Source organism: Tachypleus tridentatus, chromosome 9 (assembly GCF_004210375.1).
Source record: "Tachypleus tridentatus isolate NWPU-2018 chromosome 9, ASM421037v1, whole genome shotgun sequence".
Classification (NCBI taxonomy): Eukaryota; Metazoa; Arthropoda; class Merostomata; order Xiphosura; family Limulidae; genus Tachypleus; species Tachypleus tridentatus.
Genome location: NC_134833.1, coordinates 86,101,315 through 86,117,609, shown reverse-complemented (window position 1 = coordinate 86,117,609; position 16,295 = coordinate 86,101,315).

Genomic DNA, 16,295 nt, shown 5'->3' with positions numbered 1-16,295 from the left:
TTAGTCTTATACTGCTAAATTAGGGACGGCTAGCACAGATAGCCCTCGAGTAGCTTTGTGCGAAATTCAAAAAAAAAACAAAAACATATCAGATCGTTATACAAAATATAATTACATTACATTAGCAAATTGCATGTAAGGTGTAATTTCGATTTACCATCAACTATTCATAGGTTTAATGTGTATCATGCACCTTATGAAAAATATAAATAAACAAGATAATTTAAGTTCATCTCATGTTCTGGAGAAACAGTTTAAAATACAAAAAGATACATACAAACATACATGTCATTGCACAGGTAGTTATTCTGTTTGTTTTTTCATTAAGACTTTACATTAATATCTATTTATTTTTTTCTATCAATTATATTGCTTAAAGGAGTGGTATCCTAGATAATATTATTCACCTAAATAAACAGCGGCCCGGCATGGCCAAGCGTGTAAGGCGTGCGACTCGCAATTCGAGGGTCGCGGGTTCGCGACCGCGTCGCGCCAAACATGCTCGCCCTCCCAGCCGTGGGGGCATTATAATGTGACGGTCAATCCTACTATTCGGTGGTAAAAGAGTGGCCCAAGACTTGGCGGTGGGTGGTGATGACTAACTGCCTTCCCTCTAGTCTTACACTGCAAAATTAAGGACGGCTCGGTGCAGTGGGCTCACAACCTACTCACTTAAATACTTGTTAAAGAAACCGCAAGCGATTGCGGCCCTATGTTCCTCGATGGAATCGAGAGGTGAATGAATGAATGAATGGATGAAATAAATAGTAGAATTCTTTAAATAACAAAGAAATCAAATAGTTTATTAGGTAAAAAATTTGGAATATGTGAGTAGAAAATGGAAGATGTTGTTTAGAATTAAGCACAAAAATATACAATGGGCTATCTGTGCTTTGTCCACTGCGAATATCGAAACCCAATTTCAAGCAATCATACTTCTGTGACACTGGAGAGGGCAAATGAATGAGATTCACCTTATAATTACATAAACTTAGGTACCACACTAAATAATTAAACTGTACTGACAGCCAGCTTACATGAAAATAGTAATGAAACTAATATTAATTACTTTACTATAGTCGTCTGAAATAATATAATGTTCAAATCAAAAAGTGGTTCGGTATGGTTCAACACAAAAACCTAAGGAAGTACTTAGAATCACTTTTTCTAGCATGTAAGTGGAAATTAAAAATAAAAGTATTCAGAAAGTGGTCATTGATAACTCTTACTAGCATCTCGATAAGTAAAAGGAAGTTCAACACCAGTTCACACATCATACCTACAAGGCACGAATCACGTGACAACTGAAATGTGTGAAGCTATACGAGATCTGTTAAAAAAATACGCGGACTGTTTGAATTGCGCGGCTCCAGTTGGTTCCAAGAGAATCCGCTTGGTGTCGCTAGGTTTGCACCGATCAGCTGATTACGACGCCATTTTCCGATTGCAGATATCTTCATTTGTGTATTAGCTACGCGGTTTTAAGTGAAGTGTGATTTTTTCGTTTGGCGGATTTCAGAATGAATGACCTGAAGGAGCAACGACTTGCTGTGAAATTTTGTGTTAAACTTGGAAAATCTGCGACTGAAACTTTTACTATAATTAACACGGCTTACGGTGATGTTGCTATGAAGCGTACGGCATGTTTCAAGTGGCATGAACGTTTTAAGGATGGTCGACAGTCCATTGAAGATGATGAGCGTCCTGGACGTCCTTCCACGTCAACTGACGACCCACACGTCGACAAAATCAACACCCTGGTGCGGGCAAATCGACGTCTGACTGTCAGGGAGCTTGCTGAAGAGTGTGGGATATTAGTTGGATCTTGTTACGAGATTTTGACCGAAAAATTGAAGATGCACCGCGTTGCTGCGAAATTTGTGCCTCAGAACTCGTGAGTTTTTGGCCAAACACTTGATCACTGTTCTTCCTCACCCCCCCTACTCACCTGACTTTGCTCCTTGCGATTTTTTCTTGTTCCCCAAACTCAAAATACCCTTGAAAGGAAAAAGATTTGAGACGATTCCCGAGATTAAGGCAAATGCGACGAAGGAGCTGGAGGACATTACAAAAGAAGCGTACCAGGACTGTTTCAACAAGTGGAAACACCGTTGGGATAAGTGTGTGCGTTGGGGAGGAGAGTACTTTGAAGGGATCCCAGACCTGTAACTTCTAAATAAAGTACATTTTGTTTTATGACGTCAGTCCGCGTATTTTTTGAACAGCCCTCGTACATCTAAAAGGATCTAAATAATAATAGAAAAAAACGTTCACTCTTCTTTTTCAAGGTAAAATATCATATTTTGAAAGCAATTAAAGATGGAATTGTCTTCACAAAAAGATTAAATTAGTATAAAATCAGTGTATAATCTTTGCCTGTTCATGTAATCTATAAAATAGTTTCATTATCATTCATATACCAAAAGGTGATAAGTGAAATATTTGTTTTCATCTCTAACTTTCTCTTAATCCTGTGCTTCTGTTCAATAGTGCATATTACCCTCTAACACAAAGAAGAGCCAACAAAATTCGCGTACAGCATGTATAACCAAATATGTTTATAAAACATTACTTCTGTATTTATTCTTGAAAGTCTAAGGTAATTTACAACTTGATATTTCCCTATTGATACAGGCACTAAACATAGAATCACAAAGCCATCTCAGCACCAACTAAGAACAGTGTAGTGCACTAGTGGGTACCCATTACTTATAAACAGCTCTCTTTATGATTTCATTAAGTATGAAAACACTACAACCATGCTACTTGCTCATAATACTAAGCTGCAATTGGTCAAACGTAGTACTTAAATTATATTGTATTTTTCTACTTTAATCTTTAAGTATTCTGTTATTAAATTCAATTAGTTATTTTATATTATCCGTTATCCATGTGTTGGACATGAAATCATGTAACAAAGGAAGCTCATATAACTACGTTGTGGAACAGCTCAATCATAAATATTTGTAAGGATTAATTAATTTTATGTAACCAGTGCAAAACTAACGAAAATTGATCGCTCTTGGGAATGGTATGCATAAACTTTCTCATGAAACAAAATATTTTTGAAGTTAAATTGCAAAGATGAATTCAGATCAGAGATTTAGGATTTCCTAGATGGCGATACCTTTTGTATTTAATGATACATGAAAGAGAAGGATTATACTGAGGCATCAAAATCATACTTAAAAATATCCTTAAACATATCACACCCTGTCAGTTGAAAGCAAAGTGCAAAAAAATGAGATATGTTGATAAAGGTAAAGATCCATAAACACAAATTTCAATAACGAGGATCATTTACGTGCTCCAGACAAAAATATATAACTCAACAAGGATTTGTTGTAAGTAAAAAGAAACCAAAAGTAATAACATATCATAAGAAAAAACAACTTGATACCTTTCTAAGCCTTAGTGGTACGTTTGAAGAGTTATAACAAAAAAGTTGAATATCGATGGAAGCAATGAGAAGAGAACAGACAATATTAATTCGTTTTAATAACTAAAATAACGACGTTTACTAGTAATGTCTCTTTCACATTTCAAGAAACAGAAATCTTTTTTGTACACGTTTCTCCTACGGCTAAAGGTTTTGACATAGCAATATAAATATCTAGGTATAACAGTAAACAAGTTGTTTAGGAAAACAACACAGTGGGCACTTGAAAATAAAACTAGTGATATGTGAAAAATCAATGTGAATTGGAAGAAATTTAAAAAAAGAAACAATATAATGTTTGTCGTAAAGATGTTCGCAACAAAAAAGACTATAATTTTAACAAAGTAATTAGATTGTTATTCTTTGTCGCACCATGCAAACGTTAAAGAAATCTTTCTAGTAAATAACATTTGCTGTACGTTTATATACAGTTTAATGTTATATATCTACATAAAGAGCCAATTTTTTGTACTTCCCATCTTATTTTAATTTTAATTAATTTTTGCAAACAAACTAGCACATGCTTTTAAAATGTAGAACGCGTATGTTCTATAGAAAATTATTGTGTGAAACATTTACCAGCGTGATTTTATTAATTAGTGGGAATATTTCTGTTGCTAATTTTTTGCTTTTTCAGGGAAGTCCTGAGAAGGATTATTTCTGTGTTAGTGAATAAGAAAAAAATCGTGTGTATTATTGCAAGAAGACGGTTGTTAATTTCAACGATATAATTGTTACAAGTCATGTAGAAAGGTTGTTTATCGCAGAACAACAATTGGTACATGCTAGGTAAATACAGAAAAAGATACGTGTAGTTTCTTAATAAAGATAAATTTTATTTTTTTTTTAAGTTATGTTTACTCAGTGTAAAATGTTCCTCAAACCTAACTTTTAAGATTCGCTCTCGAATTGTTTTTTTTTTTTTATTTTATATTCATTTTAGCATAATAAAATATTAATTAGATATCTTTAATAATAAACAAGGGAATTAACCAGTACACCTACGGTACACAATGTCGTAACTTAGGGGCCTGGCATGGCCAAGCGCGTAAGGCGTGCGACTCGTAATCCGAGGGTCGCGGGTTCGCGCCCGCGTCGCGCTAAACATGCTCGCCCTCCCAGCCGTGGGGGCGTATAATGTGACGGTCAATCCCACTATTCGTTCGAAAGAGTAACCCAAGAGTTGGCGGTGGGTAGTGATGACTAGCTGCCTTCCCTCTAGTCTTACACTGCTAAATTAGGGACGGCTAGTACAGATAGCCCTCGAGTAGCTTTGTGCGAAATTCCAAAACAAACAAACTTAACAATCTAGTCAGTAAAAATAAACCTTTTAACAACATTATTAAAATATTTTCTGTGCGAACACTTGTTATATGTGTGTGCTTTTTCTTATAGCAAAGCTACACTGGGCTATCTGCTCAGTCCACCGAGGAAAATCAAACCCCTGATTTTAGCGTTGTAAAACCGTAGATTTACTGCTGTACCAGCAAGGGACGCCAGTTATATGTGTCAGTTAATGATGTTTTTATATATATATACCTATAATCTATGGATATCTTACAAGAAACATTCATAAATTAGTCATCCAATGAAAACTTTAAAAAAACAGTTATAGTAACCACTATACATTTAACACTAAGCATGCTATGAACATGGAATTTTACTTAAAAGTATGTTAACTATAAGTAAAAAACTGTATTGTTGCATTCTCGTTGAACATAATAAAATCATTACATCACATTTATTTTGAACTTACTTTAATTAGTTGACGACACCTTGTGAAACAAATAACTTTAGTCAGTGAACAAATAAAAATACATTCTGACGATCATGTTAAAAACTGCACGTTGCGCTTCCTCGTATATTTATTATTAATGATTATTTTGCTAGTCAGCTTCCTGTTACAATTTTATGCATTTCACTAGAGAAAAAATAATGAGGAAAAAATTCCACACGAATTTTTTCACCTTATCAAACAATAACTTGACAAAACAAAATATAACATCTTTCACATAAACTTAAGTTGTACTTAATGTAACTGAAAATTAAAGTTACTTTTAATACCCATTCCTTGTGGAAAAAAGTCAAAGATGTTACTCATTCCCTGAAAATACTTAATACACAAACAACTTTATCCCACTTTGATTTTAATTATAACGTCCTTCAAATGAAATGTCGGTAAAGTGTTTCTATTTGTTTGTTGAATTTTACAAAAATCTCTTCAAGACGTTTCTGTGCTAACCGTTTCTCATTTAAAGAAGGAAAGCAACTAGTCGACACCACCTACCGCTATCTCTTTTGCTAACGAAAAGTGGGATTGACCGTTACTTTTAAATGCCTCCATTGCTGAAAGGGTGAGCTTATTCAGTGAGGGATTTGAACTAGCGATCCGAAGATTTAGAGTGAATTGACCAAGTCGTAGGTCGTGAAAGGCTTCATTATACATCTATATCCCCATATTCATATATCGATAAGTGATCGATTCAATTAACACATCTCTCTTATAATAACTGAAAATTCAAAACATATCTACTAATATATGCTGTATTAAACGTATTCCATTACTGTTAAAAATTATTATAGCCATTGTTTGAAATTTTGTTTCGAAAACTTTTGGATTAAGATATGTATTGTCCATAGGAATAAGTTTAATCATGTATTTAAACTTATTTTTCGAAACCCAAAAATTCGTTACTCACAAGCATAGAAGAAGAGAAGCCAGGCAACCAACCGAGTAACAGTAACATAATATTCATACATTTTGAGACTGCAATTCCAAATTCTGTTTCTATGATTATTTTATACTTTTATAGCAATATAAACCTACAATATCACGTGGACAAAGTACAAGGGAGAGGCTGGCAGTTGCATTCACTCGTATATTCTTCTAAATCCACGTAACTTAGTGCTTGGTACTTCACATGTCCGTTACAGGGCTGTTGCTAATCAACTAGAAAAAAATTATTGCATTAAACACTGTTAAACGCTTCAAAATAAATAAAACTATAACATGAAACTTCTGGAAATAAAGGAACACTCCAAGACCCCCTTCGAGTCAATAGCTTACTTAATTCACCACAACAAAAGTCGCAAGTGGTTAGTTAAACAGTAGATTTGACAAAGGTACGTTACTGATACTGCTTTCATAATGATAGTTGGAACAATTACTTGTGGTAGCTGAATGTTTTAATGAATAAGATAAACACATCTTTGTGTTTACTGAGTTCAATGAAACATTATAGAGATACTGTTACTGCTTAACTGAAAAACTTTAAGTAAGCACTTGTGATGGGTGAAATTTTGTATTAGAAAAGTTACAAAGTATTATTATTTTTATATATTAAACTTGCTTTTAACTTCTACAAGAATTCTACACAAAATGTGAAATATTTACATTCTTAATATTCAAGCTTACTTTTGACCATATTTCAAAATAAATGCTGGTAACTTTATTTGGTATTAGAATAAAGTGCACTTAATCTTTTACACATATTTGTTTTAAATCCTTTTCTCACGTTTGTATAGATTTGGTTTAAATGAAGTCTCTTGTTACTCTTGTAAATAAGAGCTTTCATATTTTTGTTTATATTATCCACTTCTGAAGAAAACGACAAATCAAATTACCCTAAATGTTTATGTAACTAAGTAAAATAGTCTGGAGGACAACAATATCCATGTTTATTCTGACAACAATAGCCAAACTATCTAGAAATAATTATAATGACATTTATTTGTTTCAGAGTAATGATGCACAATAGGTTATTTGTACTTTATTCACTGTGTGAAATCGAACAATTTTAAGTCCGTTTAATTTAACGTTGATCAAGTAAAAATAAAGAAATAATTTCGTAACTTTAATTTCGATCTTCTAAGGCATGATCGAGCTAATAGAAGAAAAACCCTTTCACATTTATAAATATATAAATGTCTTAGTGTCACGTAAACTTTATATATCGAATACAAAACAAGCTACCCCTTTAAAATATTTCATTGTTAATCTGAAACTTGAAATTTGTAAACATCTGGAAGCTTGAAAGGGAATATAAAATATGAAAAAAATCCAAATTTCCATTGCTATACTTTAGAAAGTGACAATACTACAATAATGAAGAAGTACAAGTTGATTAGATATGTACCACTTCACTTTGCCAATAAATTATACCTTACAAAAACATTCTTTATTCTCAAGCCTTAAATTGTGTAAAAAGTCACGTTTTGTTTATATTAGAATCACAAAGGCGTATAAATTCTATATAAAATCATTTTATGCTACATTTTTAATGTGAGTGCGTTAATATTAAGTTGTTCATGTTCAATAAGTCACAGAGTTAACTTCATCTTAAACAATCATGCTTAATACTTAGTAAGTATGCAATTCCATACAATTTTTTCAATACAAAGGATTTATATTACTAGCGTCAATCTACTCACTGGACTACGTTCATCATGCCACCGTGAGGAATCGAACCCTAAATGTTGTCGTTGTAAATCTATAAACTTAACGCCTACCCCGAAAGAATGAATATCCAAAAAAAAATCTCTATATTTGAAAACTAGGTCACTTTATATGTAGGAGAAGTCTGTTTGTTTGTTTTGGAATTTCGCACAAAGCTACTCGAGGGCTATCTGTGCTAGCCGTCCCTAATTTAGCAGTGTAAGACTAGAGAGAAGGCAGCTAGTCATCACCACCCACCGCCAACTCTTGGGCTACTCTTTTACCAACGAATAGTGGGATTGACCGTCACATTATAACGCCCCCACGGCTGGGAGGGCGAGCATGTTTGGCGCGACTCGGGCGCGAACCCGCGACCCTCAGATTACGAAGCGCACGCCTTAACGCGCTAGGCCATGCCAGGCCCATAGGAGAAGTCACCTGTGAACTTCTTAGTTCTAAATACAAACTGTATGAGGTACATAAGTCGTCTGTGAACTTTTGAGTTCTAAATACAAACTGTATGAGGTACAAATGTCGTCTGTGAACTTCTGAGTTCTGAATACGAGGCCCGGCATGGCCGGGTTATCCGAGGGTCGCGGGTTCAAATCCCCATCACACCAAACATGCTTGCACTCTCAGCTGTGGGGGTGTTATAATGTTCCGGTTAATCCCAGTATTCGGCCAGCGCAGCTAGCCCTCGTTTAGCTTTGCGAGAAATTCAAAACAACCCAAACCAAATCTCCTCGGTGAACACAGCATATAGCCCGGTGTGGCTTTGCTATAAGGAAACACACATACATACTTAATAGATAGTGGTTGGGAGTTGTACTAGTTAATTTCTACAACTGGATGGGACCCTTCATACCAGTATAATTCGTTTACTGGGCTACCAGTTAGTACCTTTCTGCCATCATAAGGGATGAAATGCTAATTTCAAGAGGTAAGTTTATTTAACTTACTCACCCAGAAATGGTAGTACCTTATTTTTATTTTATTTTATTCTTTACTTTGGAAAGCGGTCACCTTCCCACAACTGTCTGCAGACAGTGAAGTGTGATATAGAAGTGGGACGTTGTGGGCTTGAGCACCCACATATCTCTTTCGTAATCTCAATTTATATATCTTTCATTTTAATTTTAATTTCTATTTCCATCCCTTTACTTTATTTTTATTTATTTTTGTGAGACTGGCGAATGTGGGTTAAGACTGATAGACGGTGTATCCCCACCACAAAAAATAAAATAAAAAATTGCAGGTCACAAGCTATAATGTAGAATATAAAATGTATCATTAAAAAAACTTCAGTTTTAACAGAAATACAACAAATCTGTTATTTGACTTTTTTTGTCTTGTTTATTATAACTCTTTTTGTTTTTACATTTATATCTAATTTATGTTCGCTACCGAGTGTCTAAAGTTTATGTGTATATATACATATTGCTTACAATACTTGGTTGTTTTTTTTTAGGGTTTCGAGTTGAGGGTAACAACTTCGATTGGCTCATAAGCAACTAAAGTGCAAAATGGAGAGATACATTAATAATTACAATTATTCCCAAGTACTAGTTGCAAGAACTTGTATGTATGTTATATGTTAATTTCTGATCAGGAAACAGCTTTAAAGCATGTTCATGATGACAGAAATCCACTTGAAGTAAAAATGTATTTTCAAGACGCTGGTATAGGCATTAAAACTTTGATTAAAATAAAGTGCAGAACAATGTTTCTTAGGTTATCTTCAGGTTGGAATATCACAACTTGATAAAACTGTCAGGCAAATGAACACTAGTCAGAAAGCAGAAATGAAATAGATTCCTACTTAGATACGGAATAAGAGGAATTAACTTTCTCTTTTATAAATTAGGAACATCAGAAATGATGAAAATACTTATTTGAGAGAATTTCAATTAAACATTAAAAAGATTGTAGGTCAAAGTAAACAGCTGGTTTTGAATTATATAAATACAAAGTAAATATTTAAGCATTATGAAGATATTTCAATTTCACAAGCGTCACGGAATGGTCAGGTGGTTAAGGCGTTCGACTCGTAACCTGAGAGTCGCGGGTTCGAATTCTCGTCACACCAAACATGCTCGCCCTTTCAGACGTGGGTACGTTATAATGTGACGGTCGATCCCAATATTCGTTGGCAAATGAGTAGCCCAAGAATTGATGTCCGATGATGATGACTAGCTGCCTTCCCTCTGGTCTTAAACTGCTAAATTAGGGATGGCTAGTGCAGATAGCCCTCGTGTAGCTTTGTGCGAAATCCAAAATAAACAAAAAATGTTTCTTCAGGGTGCAGATAATTTGATTCTTTTCTAATGGTAAAATATATTAGTTGGCAAATGTTTTTTAGTGTTATAAAAACATATGAAACAAGATCTGTTCTTGTAGTACCTGCTTTAAGGTTAAAGATAGTTGAAGTATATCAATCATTGTATCAGCATTCATTCAGAAGATGCTGTGTCCAAAGGATTAGAGACGTGTTTATGTCTGTTTGTGTAGGTATAACTTTTAACAAATTGCTAGTCTTTATAAAGTAGAGAGCAATGAAGTCTCAAAATGTTTTTATTGTCAGTTTCATGAATAAACCGATTTTCTGTCTTGTCATTCAATGCCACAATATCCAGTAGGCCCGGCATGGCCAAGTAGGTTAAAATACTTGACTCGTAATCTGAGGGTTTGAATCCCCGTCACACTAAACATGCTTGCCCTTTCAGCCGTGGAGGAGTTATAAAGTGAGGGTCAATCCCATTTGGTAAAAGAGTAGCCCTATAGTTGGCGGTGGGTGGTGATAATTAGCTGTCTTCCCTCTAGACTTACACTGCTAAATTAGGGACAGCTAGCGCAGATAGCCCTTGAGTAGCTTTTCGCGAAATTCAAAACAAACAAACAAATCAATACACAGTAACATATCTTTATATTGCCTCTCTATTATGCAGCAATTCTTCTTATTTTATTATTTGCCTATACTTATGGGAAGATTCAGGGTTAGAGAGATGATGCAGCTGTAGAATATGAGAAGACGGGAAGGTATTTCTCTCTGAGTAACTGCTAGGATACTTTGCTGTTTGGGGTTTTGTGCTTTCTAAGTCTAGCGATGAATTTATGTACTTACTGTAAGACAGCTGAAAAATAGCGACTTTCACTATTTACAGTAGTATACTTATGGTATATATGACATTCTAGCTGATAAAAGCTTACATCTAATCAATTTTACAAAAGGTTTTTAATGTTTTAACGCAAGGGCAATTTGATATAATGCTTTTTCAATATTTCTCAGGTAACAAACATTGGCTTAATCACAATAACTAGATAATGGTGTCTTACACCTGAGTCCTTCCATAGTGTTGAATTAATCATGTAGAGAGATTACTGTGTCTACTTGCGTTTTATTTCCCATATTTTCATGGATGCAAGAATGCGAGTGTCTGTGAAGCTGTAATTCTACCAATTTTACATTAACTTTCGAACAACAAACTCTGTACTAGTTTTGCTTTAAAACAGGCCAGTTATATTCTGCCTAATTAGAGTCTTCTTCAAGTCATGTACATCATCAACAGTAGTCAAGTGTTAAGCATTGTGTTTCTTAATTTTTGTTCACACAAATCTGCTCGAGAGCTATATTCGCTAGCTGCCTATAATACTGAAGTGTCTCAATCTGATTTTGAGCCTTTTAAGTTCTCGGACTTATCTCTGAGCTTCAGGAACAAGGGTTATAACAAGCTCCGTCACTTCACGTCTTATGCTATACACGTCAAACATTCAGAAGTACATATTTTTTGTTTGTTCTTAAGCAAAAGGTACAAAAAATGGTTATCTGTTTCCTTTCCATTTAGTATCGAACCTCAATGTTTAGTTTTATAAACCCTAAGACTTACCTCTGAATTACAATAGTCACCAGATGCTTCGTAATTATAGCTGAATTGTGGTTATAGACTTCTTATTTCTTAAAATATAATTCAAAACAAATTTCATTTTTCAGAGAACTGGTAAATCTATCTGATATCGATTTAATTAGGAAAGTAGCAATATATAGTTTAATACCAAATTATATGTATATTATTTACAAGATTTAATTTCCTTCTTAAAAATACAGTTCCTATTCATATTGGTTTGGTTTGTATTTCGCGCAAAGCTACTTGAGGACTATCTGCGTTAGCCGTCCCTAATTTAGCTGTGTAAGACTAGAAGGAAGTCAGCTAGCCATCACCAACCACCACCTACTCTAGGGCTACTTTTTTACCAACGAATAGTGGGATTGGCCGTCACGTAATATAACGCTCTCACCACTGAAATGGCGAACATGTTTGGTGTGACGGGATTCGAACCTGCGACCATCGAATTACGAGTCAAGTGCCTTAACTACCTGATCATGCAGGACATCACCGAGGGGAACCAAACCCCTGATTTAGCGTTATAATTCCTCAGACTTCCCGCTGTTCCAGCGCGGGATCCACCCGTCACGTCTGCTGTAATTATCATGCTCTAAACAGGCCTTTTGTGCGAAGTTGTTAAATGACCTTATTCATAAATAAAAGTAGTTAATACAAATTTTTAGTAAAATGTCTTTAATTTTTATTTCATTATATTCATTTAATAATTTTATTTAAAATTCCTTTATTATAGCTATTAAGTTTTTATCAGTATTTCAACATTACTGATAAATTAATTTTAATTAATAAAAAATTTACAATATCTTAATAATTGTTAAGTTACAATACTTATAACAGTAAGATATGGTACATTACTATTAAAAGGGGGTAAAATATACATTGAAAAGACAAAATATTTTCTTGTATCAAAAATATTTGCATTGATACTCTGATCAATTATTTTAATTTTTAAATCTAAATAATGTGCTTCTGTATTAGATATTAAGTACTTTCGATTTCTAATTCTTCTATATATATCTTAACCCTCAGTAAAATCGCTCTCTAAAATTATCTTAAATATTAGTAGAGTAGTTTTTAAATAAATTGACTTTGATTAGTTTGAGAACAATCATACGCTGTGACTAATATGTTATAAACTAAACATCTGATTTCCTTTTTACTTATCGTAGAGGCCTGGTATGGCCGAGCGCGTAAGGCGTGCGACTCGTAATCCGACGGTCGCGGGTTCGCGCCCGCGTCGCGCTAAACGTGCTCGCCCTCCCAGCCGTGGGGGTGTATAATGTGACGGTCAATCCCACTATTCGTTGGTAAAAGAGTAGCCCAAGAGTTGGCGGTGGGTGGTGATGACTAGCTGCCTTCCCTCTAGTCTTACACTGCTAAATTAGGGACGGCTAGCACAGATAGCCCTCGAGTAACTTTGTGCGAAATTCCAAAAAACAAACAAACTTATCGTAGAATGAATATTAATTTCTAAATAAAACAAGCTGCCTCCCTATAACATAACTAAATATCAAGTCGTTAATGAGTAGAAAACACCAGATAGAGACCTATGACATGGTACAATTAACTCAAACTAAATAGCCTTCCGCTAGTTTAGCGGTATGTCTTCGGATTTAAAATGCACAATCAGCGGTTCGATTCCTCTTGGTGGGCTCAGCAGATAGCCCCATGTGGCTTTGCTATAAGAAAGCACACAAAATAAATAAAAAATAATTTATACCCCCCAAAACTGATAAACACATGTTTCTAATATTCACAAAATGTCGAACTGAGACTTATATCTTCTGGTGATTTAAGCTATAATTAATTTTCTGTCACATATTTGGTGACCAAACCGAACATATGTTTGTACTTTACAATTTATAAGGTTATTAGTATTGAAAATTAAGTATCATTTTCTTAAGTTCTTACTTGTAAAGATTACAATACATTTTTCATTAAATTGTGTTGCCTAACTAGCAGTAGTAATTTCGATCATAATGACTTCACTGTTACTCTTCATATCCCAATATAAATATCCAGTTTTACCTACTTCTGGAATATACCAATCATATACATACAAACTTTAAATTAAGAATCTCCACATTTTGCATATTTGATGAGATTTGTTACATATTATAAGTTATTTCTGACGAATCTCCGATTTTTCTCACGATTTACTATTTCAATTAATCGTAAATTTTAATTTGAAGTTAGTGGTTAATTAAATGTTAATATGTATTAAATGTATGTTAACTGCCAAGTAGATTGATATACAGAATTTCCTTTTTTAACACAAATATATTTTAATATTTAAATATAAAAACAATACAATTTAGAACAACGGATACAACTAATAGTTGTTACAAATGATAGTTTATATACAAGTGTTTTACAAACTTACGAACGAAACTGATTCTTATATTTTATCAACGATTCAGGTCCATGACGAGCAAATTAAATCTGAATTGATATTGTCACACCTCGCTTAACCTAGTTAGCTGTCGTTTCTTGATTGGAATCACACCGTTGCAAGTTTACTATTTACCGAGGAAGTTATTTAATGTCCTTGTAGAAATTACAACATCCGAAATAATTCACTGAAGTTGAAAGGTTTGTAATGCTCGAAATCTATAATCGTTTCTGGTCCTGTTCTGATGGTTGTTGTTTATTTGATTTTCAATTAATAGACGTTAATCACAATTATAATTTCATAGGCCTACAGCACACTGACTGTAGCTGACTAATAATATTCTTATTATTATTCGGTTATTAAAAAAAAACATCAACTGTCAACAATGTCTAACGCGATTACGTAAAACAAATATTATTAATTTTTAGTTTAAAGAATCTTCTACAAATTCTGAGAACAGGCGGGATTTGCGCAATACATAGTCAACAATATACGTCACAAGCAAAAAAAAATTAAAATGAAAGAAACGAAGGTACTAAAATAAATATAAAGCATTAATTTTTTTTACCAATTCAAAGGAACACGTAAATTAGCAAGAGTTTTCACGGCAAAAACACCTGGCAAACAAGAGAGCTACCTACTTCATATGAATTATCAGTTTATTAAATGGGTGTGTGTGTTTTTCTTATAGCAAAGCCACAAAGGGCTATCTGCTCAGCCCACCGAGGGGAATCGAACCCCTGATTTTAGCGTTGTAAATCCGGAGACATACCGCTGTAGAAGCGGGGGCGTATTAAATTTGGATAAACTTCTTTCATTATATACTACTCCAACATCACTAAATGGACGAATAAATTAACACTTTTCTATCATTAAAAGAATAACATGAATCTCACGTTTCTAGCTTGTTAACTTAGTTATTACTATGGTTTAATGAAGACAATATTACATGCCATTGTGAAATTTGTTTTATTGGAATTTATTTTGATCCAGACTTTGGTATTTTAATCTCTAAATCTATTATTGAAATTGGTTAATAGTGATTAAACATTTTCAGCATATTTTTTTTAGTTTATGTACTAATAATTTACTTACAACTACTAAACAAGCCAGTTAATCATCCGGGTAATCGAGAAACAAGATTATTGTGTTTTCTAAACGTCATCCTAACTTATATTTACTACTGTTACACCATTTTAATCTTTTATCGCAATATAGATATTATTATGCTACAGAAACAAATGTACAAGGCAGAGACTGGCACTCTTAATTCATTTTCCATTGTTCATTATTCATACTAGTTGGTACATTCATATTTTGTACAAAACTTTGTTTAAATAATAAAATGTCTTTCTCTTCAGGTGGGCTCATGTTAACCAACAGAACAAATAATTTCTTTCATATTACTTTTTTAATGACGACAACCTTTTATTATACAAATTCTAAAAGAAACACACCTAAGCTTTCTATTGATCAGCAGATCAAATACAAAATGTACATATTGTTAGACAAAAATTGGATTTTTCGAAATGCACAGTAATTACAGTCGTGTTGCGTTACAGATGTTTTAACAGTCATTCATGTTAGTATTGATTAATTGGACGAAAATGGATTTGTACTTACTTAACCGAATGAAATATTGTAGAGGATCGTATTAATATTCATACTTTGACTTAACAATTCTGATGAGCAAAACTCTTTATTAACAATCTTATTTATTCTTGCTGTATTGAAACTTGATTTTGGTTTCACTAGGAATTCTGCACACACATAAAAAATATTTGAAATCTCTCTCTTCACATTTATGATTAATTCTGATATCGCTTTCTAAGGAATACAAATAACTGGTATGTATTAGCTCGTAAACCTGAATTGAGCTTTTACAAAGTATTAACTTTGTATTAAGACCTTATCACCACAGTAAACGCTGCTAACAACGTAAAACATGGTGAACATAAACGATTTTTGTGGTTTGCCTGTTATTCATACTTGAGACTTCTTCAGATTGGTCGTTACTGTAGATTTCTAGTAACTAATCGTAAACGTTATTACGTAACTGGTTTTAACGAAGTCTGTTGTCACTGTGAGTAGCTACATATTTCTTCCACGTTCCCTACGTATTGAAGTGAA